Source organism: Cygnus olor, chromosome 2, assembly GCF_009769625.2.
Source record: "Cygnus olor isolate bCygOlo1 chromosome 2, bCygOlo1.pri.v2, whole genome shotgun sequence".
Taxonomy (NCBI): domain Eukaryota; kingdom Metazoa; phylum Chordata; class Aves; order Anseriformes; family Anatidae; genus Cygnus; species Cygnus olor.
In genome coordinates this window covers 106,041,087-106,058,081 of record NC_049170.1, presented here as the reverse complement: position 1 = coordinate 106,058,081, position 16,995 = coordinate 106,041,087, and the positions used below count along the sequence as shown (strand labels likewise).

The following is a 16,995-nucleotide window of genomic DNA, read 5'->3' as shown; positions in this document are numbered from 1 at the left end:
AATAAGCAGACAGGGTGGCAGGAAATGAGCGACTTAAAAACCTAACACAGTTAGACAGATTCCTACTGAATTGAGATGACTTCTGAGAGGATCTTAAGCAATTGCTGAGCCAGCCCAGACCATCGGATTAATATGACACAATGGCACGTGCTTCGGGGGTACAAGAATCCAATGGAAATTATACAATTGTCCAGATGCAGAGAAAAATTCTTCTTACTCGCAGTTAGCAAGGAAAATATATCTGAGGTATAAAATCTAACACTTAAGGACTATGATGTCTCAGAAAGACTGCTCTGTCACGACTTCCTTCCCTCAATTTCATGATACGCTTTCACTTGACACATCTTGTTTTAGTCTGTAGGTACCTGAGTGACACGAATCAGGTTGCTCTTCTTTGGGCAAAGCACCCAGACCATTGTAGCACATACTTAGAAATGACATTAAAATAATAAACACCCATTTTTTTCAGAAGGACTACAGCTTTTGGTTTCAATGAGGTAGAAATTTATTATTTTCTCATTATGTTATTAAAAACGTCCCTGCTCAACTTTAAGTTTCATTCCCCTTTAATCTCATTGGGCTGATGACAGCACACATGTTGCAGTTGTTAGCAGGAAGTAAATTTACCTGTTTGATTTACACTGCTGTATCTCAAGATCTCTTATCTTCTCCTAATAAAAGGAGTGTGAATGGTGCAAAAGCCTCCATGACTGCTTCTGTTGGGATTGTACTGACCATTTCTGCAAACCATCAGCGTTGCCAGAGCAAGTCCCAGAGAGGAGACAGGACTGAAGGAGCAGCTGGAACAGAAGGTCTGGTCAATAAGCATGAGTTCGCAAAGGAATGTGGCAGTGTATGGGCTATTTCTGGCTAAGGAACTCCTCTCCAATGGTCTGTGCCCCTGACCTAGAATACAGATTTGAAGAAAGCGGATGTACCAGGTAAAAAAATCAGTGATACCACCTGCAATTAAAAAAGCTCTATCTCACATCGTATGGATTCCTTAAACATTTCTTCCCCACCCCCAAAACAAGGCTTACTACATGACACAAGGCATGCAAGTGGGTGGGTTACCGAAGAAAACAAGCAATCCAGAAAGACAAATCCACAGGAATCCACAGGCTTCGTTATTCTGCTGAACACTGTACCGTTTGCTCACTCTTGATCTCAAGACGTTTGGATTAGTATTTAGAGGTAAGTGGATCAATTAAGCAACTTCACATGACAGTGCCTATCTCTGAGTGTGCTTCCCTTTGCAGGAACCATGCCATACAGCCTGGGACTGATGTCAAAAGTGACACAGAACTGAAGCAGGGCTTGAAGACACTTTGTGTCCTGTCTCTAAAGGCATTCCAAAAATAATGAGAAGAGATCAACTAGGAGGATGTTTCAGAGACGGCATTAAAAATTGAGATCTTTGTCTTTCAAAGTTTTATCATCTCTTGGACAGTAAAGAGTAGGAGGATAAAGCTCCTACTCATTCATTTTGCCATGGAAAGAGAGTGCCAGATGATCAGCTGATACCAATTATAAATTATTGGTCAAGATTAGAGAAGGAAATGAAATATGGGGGCAGACTGATCTGATTTCTAGAAGCACTGAACTGGAGCAGATGTCAGCATCAAGTCCTGCATCTCTTCTTTCCTCCCACATGTCTTTTCCTCCTCTGAATGGTAGCCCATGAAGGGAAATCTTGGCTTCTCGGTAAGTTCACATAATTCTTCCACATTTCACAATAACAGTATATATTCTTTTGCATTCTGACAGTGTGCAGAGGCCACACAAGTCCCCAGTGAACTGAGGGTGTTAACCTCCGCTCCATTTTTCTCATCATGTGCATATGGAAAAGAATATTTACTGGCTGCTTGGAAGATTCAGCACAGAACATTTACTCATGTCAGAAAAATGGGAAAAACCCTACATTATAAAGCTCTCTTCCGGGGTTAGATTAATTTTTCAACACAAATGTTATTTTCTGAAAAAGAAACCTCATTTATTGCCTCTATTTTTTTTTCTGATTAATTATTCACCAAATTACACTACTCTTTCACATTATGTCACTATTTGCCCAGAAATATTTTTTCTGCTCACTCAGATACTTTCTTCTTTGCATGTCTTTATTTTATTTCTCTTGGTTTTCTAGTCATTCTCAGTATTTCCAGAGCTGTCAAGAAAGAGACAACACTTCAAATATATTTTAGGACTTGAACACAATGAGGCTGTAGCAATGAATATATCATGATGAACATGCTTTAGATAAATAGCTAATCAGTATTTTACTTACATGTTATTAGCTAGAAGATAATAATTACATAAATGTGAAAGAATCCTATTACAGAATTCACAAATGTATTCTTTCACATTTGAATTATATCAGGCTCCAGTTTTGTATCACTGTATGACTCCTTCTTATCCTTAGTTTTTGCATCCAGGTGCTCTATTCTCTTTAATGATGAGTTTTTAATTTAAAAGTGACAGCTCGTTCAACTGTTCATTCACAACTGCATCTGCTATAGCAATGAATCTTTCGGTTGTGCGATCACTTGCTAATGTCAACACATAGCAGGAGGATGTAGTCTGATGGCAAACACATACATTTAAGCTACATGAAGACAGCAATTAAATAAAATGTAATCAAAGTAGGTTTTTACATGCTGAAGCAGAAGAAAGAAACTTCATGTCACTAGGGTGACATGGGAAGGGGAGGGAAGAGATGACATAGAGAGGCTAGTTTTCCATGGCAAACTGCTGTTTGCAGCAATAAGGAACAAATATAAAAGCTGTACTCCCATTTCTACCCTTGGTTGTGTGCAGTTTAATGAATCAGATATCTAGAAATTGCTTGTTTCATTCTCATAATGCAGAAATCAGGTAAGTATACTGGAGACAAGGTAGCTTAAAACCATTCCCCCATTCAGACTGAGGTGTAATTGCACAATTAGGATCTTTCCTGTTACAAAAGGATCTTTCACACCTTAAACATTACTTTCTTAGTTGACAAAGCTTTACTGAGCATCCTGCATTTTCTTGAAGTTTCACTCTCTGGAGCCACGTGACTGACACACTCTTCACCTTTTCCTTACAAAAGAGTATATGTTTTCAGCCCTCGTGGTGAAAAAAAAAAAAAAAAAAAGCTTTGAAATGTGAAGCAACTTCACTCTTAAAGGTTAGAATCCAGGAGAAAAAAAATAACATCACTTTTAAACCATTTCACTTCAAAGCTTTTCATGAGTACTTCTAGAGAAGTGGTTGATGCCTCATGACTGTCAGCATTCAAGAGGCATTTGGACAATGCCCTCAATAACAAACTTTAACTTTTATTTAGCCCTGAAGTGGCTAGGCACTTGGACTCAATGATCTTTGAAGGTCCCTTCCAGCTGAACAATTCTACTCTATTCTAGCCATCTGATTCTTTTGAATTTATTTGTTACTATAAGTTTGGCAATAACAGAAAATACTGAAATGAAAATAGTGAAAAGATTCTTTATATCTGAAAAAAAAAGAAGTCAATATAGAAGGGAAAAGGAAGATCATGTATTGTTTCATGCTAGACAGTATAACGTACTGAAACATATGCTATGGTTACTCCTACTGGAAGGAGGGTCAGGCAACGAGGAAGGAATACAGGGATGCTGTTCGTGTTTGTAGGGAGAAAATTCGTGTGGCCAAAGCCCAACAAGCGTTGAAGCTGGCCATGTCTGTGGAAGACAATAAAAAAGGATTTTTTAGATATGTGAACAGAAAAAGGAGAACCAAAGAAAACATAGGTCCGTTACTAGATGGGGAAGGTCTCCTCACAGACAATGACATAGGCAAAGCAGAGATGTTTAATGCCTTCTTCGCCTCTGTCTTCAACGCTGATGATGGGCTTCGGGACCCTGGGTGCCCTGAGCAGGAGGACCATGACGGTGGGAATAACAAACTCCCAACCGACCCTGAACGTGTGCGGGATTTGCTGCTCCACCTGGATCCATACAAGTCCATGGGTCCGGATGGGATCCATCCCAGGGTGCTTAAAGAGCTGGCTGATGTCATCGCGGGACCTCTCTCAATTATTTTTCAACGATCTTGGGAATCTGGAGAGGTCCCAGTGGACTGGAAGCTGGCAAATGTTGTGCCAATTTTCAAGAAGGGTAAGAAAGAAGACCCTAGCAATTACAGGCCTGTCAGTCTCACGTCAGTGCCTGGTAAAATTATGGACAAGATAATCCTTGAAGTCATTGAGGCGCACCTGGGGGACAATGCAGTCATTGGTCCCAGCCAACATGGGTTCAGGAGGGGTAGGTCCTGCCTAACAAATTTGATTTCCTTTTATGATAAGATCACCCACCTGGTTGATCAAGGGAAACCAGCTTATGTGATCTTTTTGGACTTCAGCGAAGCTTTTGACACGGTTTCCCATAGGATCCTACTGGACAAAATGTCCAGCATACAGCTAAACAAAAACATCATACGATGGGTGGGCAATTGGCTGATGGGCAGGGTTCGAAGGGTTGTGGTAAATGGGGCCACATCTGGCTGGCGAATGGTCACTAGTGGGGTCCCTCAAGGCTCCATTTTAGGGCCAGTCCTCTTCAATGTTTTTATAAATGATTTGGACGTAGGACTAGAAGGTGTTCTGAGCAAATTTGCCGACGACACCAAAATTGGAGGAGTTGTGGACTCGGATGAGGGTGGAAAGGCCTTGCAGAGCGATCTAGACAGACTGGAGAGCTGGGCGATCACCAACCACATGAAGTTTAACAAAAGCAAGTGCCGGGTCCTGCACCTGGGACGAAGCAACCCTGGCTATACGTACAGACTGGGCGATGAGACGCTGGAGAGCACCCCTGCAGAGAGGGATCTGGGGGTCGTGGTTGACAGCAAGCTGAATATGAGCCAGCAGTGTGCCCTGGCAGCCAGGAAGGCCAACCATATCCTGGGATGCATCAAGCACGGCATGGCTAGTCGGTCGAGGGAAGTGATAGTCCCGCTCTACTCTGCACTGGTGCGGCCTCACCTCGAGTACTGTGTGCAGTTCTGGGCACCACAGTACAAGAAGGACATTAAACTGTTGGAGAGTGTCCAGAGGAGGGCGACGAAGATGGTGAAGGGCCTAGAGGGGAAGACGTATGAGGAGCGGCTGAGGGCACTGGGCCTGTTCAGCCTGGAGAAGAGGAGGCTGAGGAGGGACCTCATCGCAGTCTACAACTTCCTCGCGAGGGGGAGTGGATGGGCAGGTGACCTATTCACTGTAAACACCAGTGATAGGACCTGCAGGAATGGTGTTAAGCTGAGGTGGGGGAAGTTTAGGCTGGACATCAGGAAGAGGTTCTTCACCGAGAGGGTGGTCGCACAGTGGAACAGGCTCCCCAGTGAAGTAGTCACTGCACCAAGCCTGTCTGAATTTAAAAAGCGATTGCACTGTGCACTTAGTCACATGGTCTAAACTCTGGGCAGACCTGTGCGGTGTCAAGAGTTGGACTTGATGATCCTTATGGGACCCTTCCAACTTGGGATATTCTATGATTCTATATGTGTCTTTGGTATCTTCCTCTGAGTCTATCTAGTACCGGATACCTCTTCACTGGCAGGAAAATAAAAGCATATTAGAAAATATTTTTAAAAAAACACACTTTTCAAACAGAGTTCTAAAGAAGTGTCCAGGTTTCCAGAAATTATACATATTGACATTCTGTCTGGAAATTGAAATTTTCATTGGCATCAAAATTATAGATCTACAATGCCATGCTAAAAAAACTCAATACTTCCAATTCCTAAACTGACTTCTCTTTATGAGGTCTGCTCTTAATTTAACATGCAATATTACAAAAGGAGTGTAATTAGAGATAGTCTAAGGTGCAAAATTTGAATTTCTGTTTTGATCCAAATTGCTCTAGTAACTTACTTTTAAGACTAGAAGCATGGGGTAAGCCCATATTGACTCCTACTTTTTCATGGGCTATTAAATTATTCCATTTCCCAAAAGCTATCCACAGGGTTGGATGCATTGGAAAGTAACTTTATAAGAGTATTTGGCTTGGCTTCTAAATATACCTTTGCTCTACAGTTAGAGAAATTCTATGATGTATGTAAGCTACCTTCACCCACGCTGATAAATAAATACGTTTCAGGTTTGTTTGAAGGGCTTCTCCAAGTGGAGTATATTTCAAAGTTTACTTTTCCTAGAGAACAAAAGACCAAATAGGTATGAAAGCTACAAATCAAAGGTCAGCTCCCAAGGGTGTGGTTTGAAAAAAAAAGTAACAACCATAAAGTTTCTATGATGCTTAACTACAGTAAAGCTCAAGAGAAGTTTTACATGGATTTCTCCGCAGTAGGATTTCCTATTTTAATTTTTATGCAAGCATGATAGTAGGAACAATAAGTGTAGTAAAACTGTTATTTTATTAGGAACAGGCATATTGGGAAGCATAAGACTAGCCGAAGACTACGCTCAGCAAAAGTGGATCTTTTTTGTCAAGAAAAAGAACAAGGGAAATGATCAGTGGACTTTTGGCTTTTGAAATACTGCAGTAGAAATATATTTGAATAACATTTTCATTTAGCAAATTACAAGTAGAAGAGTTGATTCAGCTAAGTTCCCAGCACGTTCAACAAAGATTACAGATAAAATGTTCAAGAGTCATAAGGATTATTGAGTTACAAACGCAATTCCCAGAGTGACTCAGGCACTTGAAAGATATTATGTCAATGCCTTTAAATAGTTCAGAATGTTGAATTGTTTGACTTCTAATGTTCCCAGACTCCAAGAGCACCCAAGCACCCCTTTTTTTCTTTCTTTCTTTATTATTATTATTATTATTATTTACATAAACTCCTCACAACCCCATTTATTTGCCAAACTCAGCAAATTGACTGAAAAGTAACTAGGATCACAGAGTCTTGATATCTTTGCAAGTTTCTGTAAAACAGAGTCTCTAGTAAAGAAGGAGGATCACTGGCAAATATATACTGGTGATCTTCTATTAGACCTGGAGATAAACTTAAGTATTTGATCTATCAGGCCTGACTATGGAAAATTAATCAATAGATAGATAGATAGGCAGACAGACAGACAAATGAGGAGGCCTGACTACTAACAAAGCATATTGTAATTAATAACACTGAGGTGTTTCTCATCTACACATGGCTGAACTTGAGATTTACCATAGGTATATCACAAAATTAAGAGATTGTTCATGTGCAAGAGATCTGTCTCTAGGATGTTTGCATACCAGATTTTTGGTAGGTGTACAGAAGGCTGATGAGAAAGCAAAACTGTCATGCTTCTTGTGAGCCAGTGACTTCTTGACTCTTAGCATATACATGGAGAAGATTAGAACACAGTGGTCACACAACTGTGCTCTGTTTGTATAACAGACAACATGATTTTCCGCTGGACTACCTGGTATGATGTCCACCTTGGATTTTTAATCTCTATATTCTCACTAAATTGGAGCATATAAAATCCTCTAAATTCTAGAGAGTCTTCTAGATACCCCAAAATCTAATTCATTTATTTATGTTGCTAACAATCAGTTTATGCCTTGGTTTCTTAATGTTTACTCCTGTGAGATATATCACTGAAGTCTACAGAACAGCTTATACAATTAAGGACAGTGTGTTCAGACACCTCGAGAATTCACACTGCTGCTTTCAATGTTGTTTAAAAAGTGTGAAAAAGGTGTGAAAAAAGCTGCAATCAGTGCAGAGGAAATACCTTCCTGGCATATTACGGTGATGTACTCTAGAGAATAGTCATGATTACTATAATTATTTTAGGTAGAGATTGTTTATGTTACCATTAAGATAATTGCTTAAACAGAAAAATGGGGAATTAACTAGAAAATCTCTTAAATCTGCTCAAAACAAATCAAGTTAATTTTAGCGAATGTTTACATCTTTCATCTAAATAGATAGTTTTATTACTTTTTTTTTTTTTTTAAATAAGGACAGCTTTGAGGAAAGCCAGTAAGTAAAAATGTAATTCCTAGTCTAAGTGTTTTAGGCATATGGACATCATCTCCAGAAAAAGTTCTACAAAAGAAGTCTCGCTTTGTGAATCTCTCTTCACCATCTTGCAGGTGTGCAGCACAAAGCCTACAAAAACATCAACAGCATTATCTTAAAAATACTATGTGACGTGACTGTTAAAAAGAAATGTGTTTCTTTTGCAGAAGGTAGGATAGTACATTGCAAACAATTATGCAAATGACATCTGTCAAAAGTCAGACTATGTTAAAGAGTTACCTAGAGTTTAAAAAGTACACTGAAAAGTTTTAAAAGTTTAAAAAATGAAATAGCAGAATATAATCCATATCTTGTAATAAACAGAAGATCCATCACCTTCTAAGATGGTGTCTCAAGAATTTTCTGTGACATATTATGCATTTGCCCCTGGAGAACAGGGTAATCTCACCTGACAGAAAGTGTTAGCGTAAACGAGTACTGTACTAGTACATAACACTGCCAGGCTCTACAGATATGGCCCAGGGTTTGAGTTAGAAGCAGAAATTCCTCACGTATCACAGCAATTAGGGCACCCCGACAAGGAAATGGTAAATGGTATAACAGTCAAAGAATGGGGACTTAATTCACTTTGATCTCATTTCACATTATACTCACTGCATGGGTGGGTGGGTGGGGGGGGTGTCTTGAAATTATTTCCTTCTCAGTGACACAAATAAATAAATAAATAAATTAGGCTACTTTACACCCTAAACAGCATGTTAAATACAAGGTATTGTTTGTTAGCAGGCAATCAGAAAAAGCTTTACTCACAGTAATTTGTGCCTGAGCATGATGGACAACACATAGTTGCTTACAGCAATATTCGAATAGAAGTGGATATTGCAATGAAATCCATGAAGTTAAACTCATTTAAAACTAAATTTGATCTGTTTCTACTTCAGTATGTAATACTGACCAAAATATTTTAGCTTACACAGTATTAGAAATATATATATATATACATGTAAACACAACCGTTTGTTCATAACTTTTTAATGGGTTTGTTCTTTGAAAATATAATGCAATTTTTATTCTGGCTTTCTCTGTAATCCAGACTTTTCTTTCGAAGTCTCACTTTTCATCAGAGCAGCAAAGAAAACTCAATTTAGGACAGAAACTTAGGCATGCAGTATATATCAGATGAAACTGAAAACACATTTCTTCCCCATTTCCTATGCTATAAACAACACAAATGCTTCAATACACACATGCATAAATTCCACAGTCGCCACCACAAAATAACAAAACAAGGGACGGAAAGCAACCTCAGTTCCCCTGTCTTCTCAGGGCTCAGGACCCTGTGCTGCACTTTGCCTTGAGCAAAGTGTTCATACACGGGAAGCCAACCTCACCTGCTGGCCATCACTCCTTGAAGGAAGCAAAACATAGTTTGAGGCCCTTCTGACGTGCTTCTCTACCCTCAGATCCCTACCTATCAATTAAATAACAGCCAGACAGTAAAAAGACTAAATTGAGATATCATCTGGAAGGCTATAATTCTGTTATAAGCAATAAACAGCAACCAGAATGAGATATTACCCTTTTGTTCATAGTCTCTGAAGGGAAGGCAGGTAATTGGTGTCATCTCTGCTCTGTATGTCACATTTACCTATGATATTATTCAAAAAACTTACATAATAGTAATCACAGAACAAATCCACATTAACTCCCATGAGATGTGCTGAGGAAGGCTATAAACTAACCCTTGTCATATGTAAGGCCTGAGAAGCAGAGCAAAAGAATGTGTAAACAAAACATCAATTAATCTAATTTCTCTGATACGACATAAGTAAAGGAAGGTACATCTTCAAAGAGAAGAAACATTTTCTAAGCTATTTCAAGTTTTGCACTGAGAACGTCACACAGGGGAGAACGCAATCAGCCACTGCTCCCCTGCTGCTGAGCACAGCACTAAGGCTCATGGAATCCAGACCCCATGGGTGAGGAGCATGGCTACCCACCTGGGAAACCTTGAGGAGAATAAAGTGGGCTCACCTGTGAGGCCTAGCCTGTCAGCACTTAACCTGAGGAGCTCAAGGAACCCTGATGAAGTCAGAGGGAGCACCTGAGTACTGAAAACTTAAGCACTTGCTTACGTTCTTTGTGGGATGGGAGACCAAAACAGTCATCACACAGGCTGCTAGAGTTTGTTGTTTTGTTTTTTTTTCTTCCCAAAAACAAGGAAAGGTGCTTGGCGGGGCTCTCCCCAAGTCCCTCCAATTGCACCACTGCACTCATTTTTCCCTGTCTTCCCAAACTCAAATTACCCAACACCTGCAAAACACGGCAAGCATTCAGACTGCACTCTGTTTCTTTTAAAATAACCTCTCCAGGATCAAACCCTGCAGTTTCTCACAACTCCTGGCTGAGGCAATGCTCCCAAAATGATGTCAATGGGAGCTTTGCCCAAGAAAGAGCTGTAGGATTCAGCTATATGTGAAGAAAGTTCACGAAATTATGGAGCAAGCTATCAGGATAAGACTTTATATTTCAAACATATATTTATTCTTTTTACTAAATCACCAGAGAGTGTGGGGAGGAGTGGGGGATGCCACTACAGAAAACCATATGGTATTTGGATTTCCAAGCCAGAATTGTGCATAATAAATATTTATAGAATACAGTGGTATTCTCTTCTTTCTGTTTATTCTTTACATGTCACCCAGAGAAACTCTGGCCAAGCACCAATCAAATATCACAGCAAGTTACAAGCAATCTAAGCATGGGGGAAAGAGGGAAAACAGATTGCCAGTAGGCTCATAATTAGCAACCTAGACCTGGAAGGAGGTGCTTGAGAAGTGTCTCTGATGTGTCTGGATTCCAGTGCTCACCACACATCATGAGTGGTTTAGGAAATTGAGTTCTCAGTCTCTGCAAGGGGTAGGGAAGATATACACAATGTTTTTGGCTAGTGCAAGCAGGGGCATATGTGGAGCAGCTGCAAAAGCAGACATCCGTCTACATTCAGAGACCTATACAGGAACAAAAAAGCATCTCTTGGCGATGACAGCTAGCTTGCTCCTGGCTTCTGATGGGAATGTTTTGTCTCCTTACCTGTGGCATGCGGGGCTGTTGTGTTTATTTTGCTTCAGGCAAAAGCAATGCAGGTTGTCCTCCTTATCACTTTGTGACTGAAGAATAACTGAAGGAGCTATTGAAACACACAGAAGATCGGCAATATATACCAATAGGAGCCAATCTTCTTATCCAGGGTCTAGCTATGGCATAAGAATAGATTCACTTCTGCTGTCTTTCCCTCACAGTCTTATTGCCTTCCCTGCTCCTACCTCCTTACCCTTTCTTTTTTTTTTGAGGTGTGATAGCTACCAGTTCCAACCTACCATTTCCTTCTTCAGAAATAGTAAAAGGATTAATCATAGAATATCCCGAGTTGGAAGGGTCCCATAAGGATCATCAAGTCCAACTCTTGACACCGCACAGGTCTGCCCAAAGTTTAGACCATGTGACTAAGTGCACAGTGCAATCGCTTTTTAAATTCAGACAGGCTTGGTGCAGTGACTACTTCACTGGGGAGCCTGTTCCACTGTGCGACCACCCTCTCGGTGAAGAACCTCTTCCTGATGTCCAGCCTAAACTTCCCCCACCTCAGCTTAACACCATTCCTGCAGGTCCTATCACTGGTGTTTACAGTGAATAGGTCACCTGCCCATCCACTCCCCCTCGCGAGGAAGTTGTAGACTGCGATGAGGTCCCTCCTCAGCCTCCTCTTCTCCAGGCTGAACAGGCCCAGTGCCCTCAGCCGCTCCTCATACGTCTTCCCCTCTAGGCCCTTCACCATCTTCGTCGCCCTCCTCTGGACACTCTCCAACAGTTTAATGTCCTTCTTGTACTGTGGTGCCCAGAACTGCACACAGTACTCGAGGTGAGGCCGCACCAGTGCAGAGTAGAGCGGGACTATCACTTCCCTCGACCGACTAGCCATGCCGTGCTTGATGCATCCCAGGATATGGTTGGCCTTCCTGGCTGCCAGGGCACACTGCTGGCTCATATTCAGCTTGCTGTCAACCACGACCCCCAGATCCCTCTCTGCAGGGGTGCTCTCCAGCGTCTCATCGCCCAGTCTGTACGTATAGCCAGGGTTGCTTCGTCCCAGGTGCAGGACCCGGCACTTGCTTTTGTTAAACTTCATGTGGTTGGTGATCGCCCAGCTCTCCAGTCTGTCTAGATCGCTCTGCAAGGCCTTTCCACCCTCATCCGAGTCCACAACTCCTCCAATTTTGGTGTCGTCGGCAAATTTGCTCAGAACACCTTCTAGTCCTACGTCCAAATCATTTATAAAAACATTGAAGAGGACTGGCCCTAAAATGGAGCCTTGAGGGACCCCACTAGTGACCATTCGCCAGCCAGATGTGGCCCCATTTACCACAACCCTTCGAACCCTGCCCATCAGCCAATTGCTCACCCATCGTATGATGTTTTTGTTTAGCTGTATGCTGGACATTTTGTCCAGTAGGATCCTATGGGAAACCGTGTCAAAAGCTTCGCTGAAGTCCAAAAAGATCACATAAGCTGGTTTCCCTTGATCGACCAGGTGGGTGATCTTATCATAAAAGGAAATCAAATTTGTTAGGCAGGACCTACCCCTCCTGAACCCATGTTGGCTGGGACCAATGACTGCATTGTCCCCCAGGTGCGCCTCAATGACTTCAAGGATTATCTTGTCCATAATTTTACCAGGCACTGACGTGAGACTGACAGGCCTGTAATTGCTAGGGTCTTCTTTCTTACCCTTCTTGAAAATTGGCACAACATTTGCCAGCTTCCAGTCCACTGGGACCTCTCCAGATTCCCAAGATCGTTGAAAAATAATTGAGAGAGGTCCCGCGATGACATCAGCCAGCTCTTTAAGCACCCTGGGATGGATCCCATCCGGACCCATGGACTTGTATGGATCCAGGTGGAGCAGCAAATCCCGCACACGTTCAGGGTCGGTTGGGAGTTTGTTATTCCCACCGTCATGGTCCTCCTGCTCAGGGCACCCAGGGTCCCGAAGCCCATCATCAGCGTTGAAGACAGAGGCGAAGAAGGCATTAAACATCTCTGCTTTGCCTATGTCATTGTCTGTGAGGAGACCTTCCCCATCTAGTAACGGACCTATGTTTTCTTTGGTTCTCCTTTTTCTGTTCACATATCTAAAAAATCCTTTTTTATTGTCTCCCACAGACATGGCCAGCTTCAACGCTTGTTGGGCTTTGGCCACACGAATTTTCTCCCTACAAACACGAACAGCATCCCTGTATTCCTTCCTCGTTGCCTGGCCCTCCTTCCAGCAGCCATACACTTTCTTTTTTCGCCTACACTCCAGTAGAAGATCCCTGGTCAGCCAGGCCGGCCTTCTGCCCCACCTGCCTGACTTCCGATATTTTGGAATCGTTTGATCTTGTGCTTTTAGGAGGCAGTGCTTAAAGATTGACCAGCACTGATGGACGCCAATGCCTTCAATATGGACTGTGTTAACAGAACAAGGCTAGCTCAGTGACTGACGTGATCCTCTCTGCTCTGGAATTTTAACAGGCTTTGTGCATTCAGTTTTCTCTCTCTCTCTTTTTTTTTTCTTTTTTTTTAAATTGTTAGAGTAGCCAGGAAACAAGCACAGTAACTGCTACTTGTTCATAACTAACCACTAGTTAGCTATGTTTGAATGAGCCATTTTCACTGGGTCCAGCCTGGACTGAAAAAAAAAACAACAGTTTTAAGCCAGTGAGATGAACAATGATTTCTGAAAAACATTTTTAGTCATATTTAGAGCAGAGTAGAACAGAACTTTCCAGACATTTTTCATGAATATTTGGGTGTCATCTAAACGTGCACCAATAATGAACAGTGGCAAAAAAATAAAAAATTTTAAAAATCAAAAAGAAAAAAAAAACACAACACATCCTACTTATCCATAAATCTACTTGCTTTGGTTCTTCAGTATTCAAGCAAGCTTGAAGACACAGTGTAAGATGACAGTTTGTATGACATACAGATGTTACACATACTCAGCATTTTAAAGCATGTTTCTTGTAGGACAGCATAACACAACATAACATTTTTCATAATTTTCCAAATTTCTCCAAAACTTTCTGCAGAAATTGCAAAAGGAACTGCAGTCAAGGTGGTATTGGACAAAGATGACTACTATACTGTGCTACAATCAGCTTACTTGTAATTTCTCAAAAAACAATCAATAGCAAAAAGACCTTCATTTAAATCTATCAAACCCAGATACACTCCATTTAATTGCAAAGCTCTTAACTCTAGTCATTTCCTGGACATAAAGCTACTTTACTCAAGCTCCAGCATTTTTAATTTCTCTAGCACTGAAAAGCAGCATGCTCAGCTCACAAGTAATGCTTACATAAAAGCCTATCCATCAGATCTCTTGGTATCTCTGTGTTGTTCAGGATATGAAGACAACAGAAATGTAAACACTATACTATTGCAGAATAAACATCATGTAACCACAAAGCAGTGATGACATAACCTTTATATTATCTAGGCTGAATTTTCCACAATGTAGAATGAGTCTCCACATCTCCTTCTGCCCCTCAATCCACTCTAAAACAGCTTGTTTAGAAGAACATTTTGTAAGAATTTTCCAGTTTTTAAGTAAAGACATATTCTTCCTTAGGACATCGCTTTCAATGGCTTTCCTTTTGTGTATCTAAAAATCTTGCTTCCTCCTGGCGTAAGAATATCCTTGCTCAAACAACACATTTCAATGCTGTGGATGTTTCAGAGCTGACACAGGTGTGCCTAAGACAACAGCTTGCAAAGGATATGTTTTCAAATAGCAAAACATGTTGCTGCTGCTTCTTTTCTTAGTGTTGATACACAGAATACGAGAACAGGAGAACATGAGAATATGAGTACAGGATCAGACATAACAGATCTAGCCCACTCTCCTGTCTCTCTCATTGGTTATAAAGGGATGCCTATTGGGGAGAGCAAAACTAGGGAAACCATGTAGCAATACATCCTCAGAATAATCTCTCAAATTTGAGGGATCTGCAGATCTGGGATTCCTACTTATGTGAATGAAAGCTAAGTGCACTGCATCCAAGTACTACATATAGCAATGTGTCACACTTCATTTACTTTGGAAACCACTCCTTTAAGAAATTATGATCTTAAGCAATCAAATACAATATGATATTAAGCACATACTGCTACAAAGCACTATAAAGCAGACTTTGTATATATATTACTCATGAATCTGTTAGTCAACTTGCTACTGCTGATATACTCACATCATACAAAGCTTGTGTCAAAATACAAATAAGAAGATGAGTTGTTAAAAAAACAACAAACACAAACTTTAATTGTTCCACCTGTTCAAAGAAGTTTTTTTTTCTTTTCCCTTTTTTTTTTTCATCTCCGTAAAAGCTGAGATGAAAACACTTTCCCTTCTACGATTATATCTAACCAAGTACTTTCAAATCTTCACCACATCTTTGCTAATGTGCTGCTTCAGTTAACGTTAGTCCAAGCTGACAGCCTCCCAAGGTGCAGAACTGTCAGCTATTTCTTCCTTTTAAACTGGAATGGAAATACTGGGATCTGCAGAGTAAACTTTTCTAAATATTTGCCTCCCCTCAGGCAGGCTTCTCAGCTGTGCATTAAGATTTCTCTGTATTTCATGTGGTACATATTTTGCACATGCACAGGTATTGTGAGTTCTCCTTGTTTTGAAACACCTCACAGTTTGGAAATTGCTTTCTAATAGACCACAAATAAAACTCTTAATAAGCTCTGCTTAAATAAATTGACCTTTTTCCATTGGAAGTTTCAAACCGCAGACCCAAGATATCAATTCACTCTACCACTCTTCAAAACTACCTTTTTTTTTCCCACTCAGACTGAGACAAGCAGCGCTAGCAGGTGCTAATTCTTAATCTTAAAAGAAGAATAGGGCAATGAAAGAATTGACATTTTACTATAGCGTCCTTCTGAAACGTATGATATGCTGACGCCCATAAAGAAATCAAATTGAAAAAAAGCACAACTTATTAAAAAGAACCCCTCAATGATATTAAACCTTGCAACTGAGAATGTGTAATGTTCATTTAAGATTCAGCTTTGCTGTGCTGTTATAAACACTCTACCTCTAAATAGATGACATCCAGTAAGGTGTCCCAGTTAAGAAATTTCTGTGTGATTCTTGATAGGGTACTGCATCATCTCAAATCATACGTGTTTATGAACCACAACCCCTCCCATCATCCTGCAACAAAGTGGTATCACAGTTTTCCTTTCAATCAATTACTACTGTGCCTTATGATATCTACACATGGATTTAAAAGAAGCCAGACATTAATTCTTACATTTACAGTAGAAGAGACATATTTTGATTTGGTGATCTGATCAAAGTCTTAAAAGTTTTCTGACTGGTGGGAACCTGTGAAATGAAAATGCCCATGTTTCCTCAGATCATTTGGGCACAGTTACAAAATGGTAAATATTCCATATCCATTTGGATTTTCAAGTTGTGTAAAAATCATATGGCAACAAACTGGGTAATTTTTTTTAGCTGTTTAAAAATGTTTGGCCAAACCCTTTACAGGGATGACTGTACGGGTATTAAGAGATTTACAATAGAAACGAATTTGACCTCTACGCATTAGTTGGAGGAGGAAAAGTGCTTTTATTATTCTGTAATGTTTTAATTTTAAACTAACCAGAGCGTCTAAAGCTACAAAGCTACTCACAGTACCAGTGAAAATCTAAAATTCACTGAGACAGAGCTTTGTCATAGTGAAACATTACTTGCCTTCCTACATTTCCTTTGAAAAACTAAAATAATATGTACCAATGTTCGCAGCTATTTACGACTGTGAGAACAAAAAATATAATCTATGTACTACCATGTCTACTATGTTAAAAACAGCACTTCTTTTTTGACAAATATAGTATTTAACATGGAAATCTAATATATTTAGCTGAACAAGTCAACCAGGCAGACCCTGTGAATACTCAGTTGAGGTCATACATAGATGC

At 40.4% G+C, this 16,995-nt stretch overlaps 1 protein-coding gene across 1 annotated transcript in view; it reads right to left on the bottom strand.

Annotated features, from left to right (window-relative positions):
- PIEZO2 (piezo type mechanosensitive ion channel component 2) overlaps positions 1–16,995 on the bottom strand; it is a 315,845-nt gene that overhangs the window by 152,922 nt on the left and 145,928 nt on the right.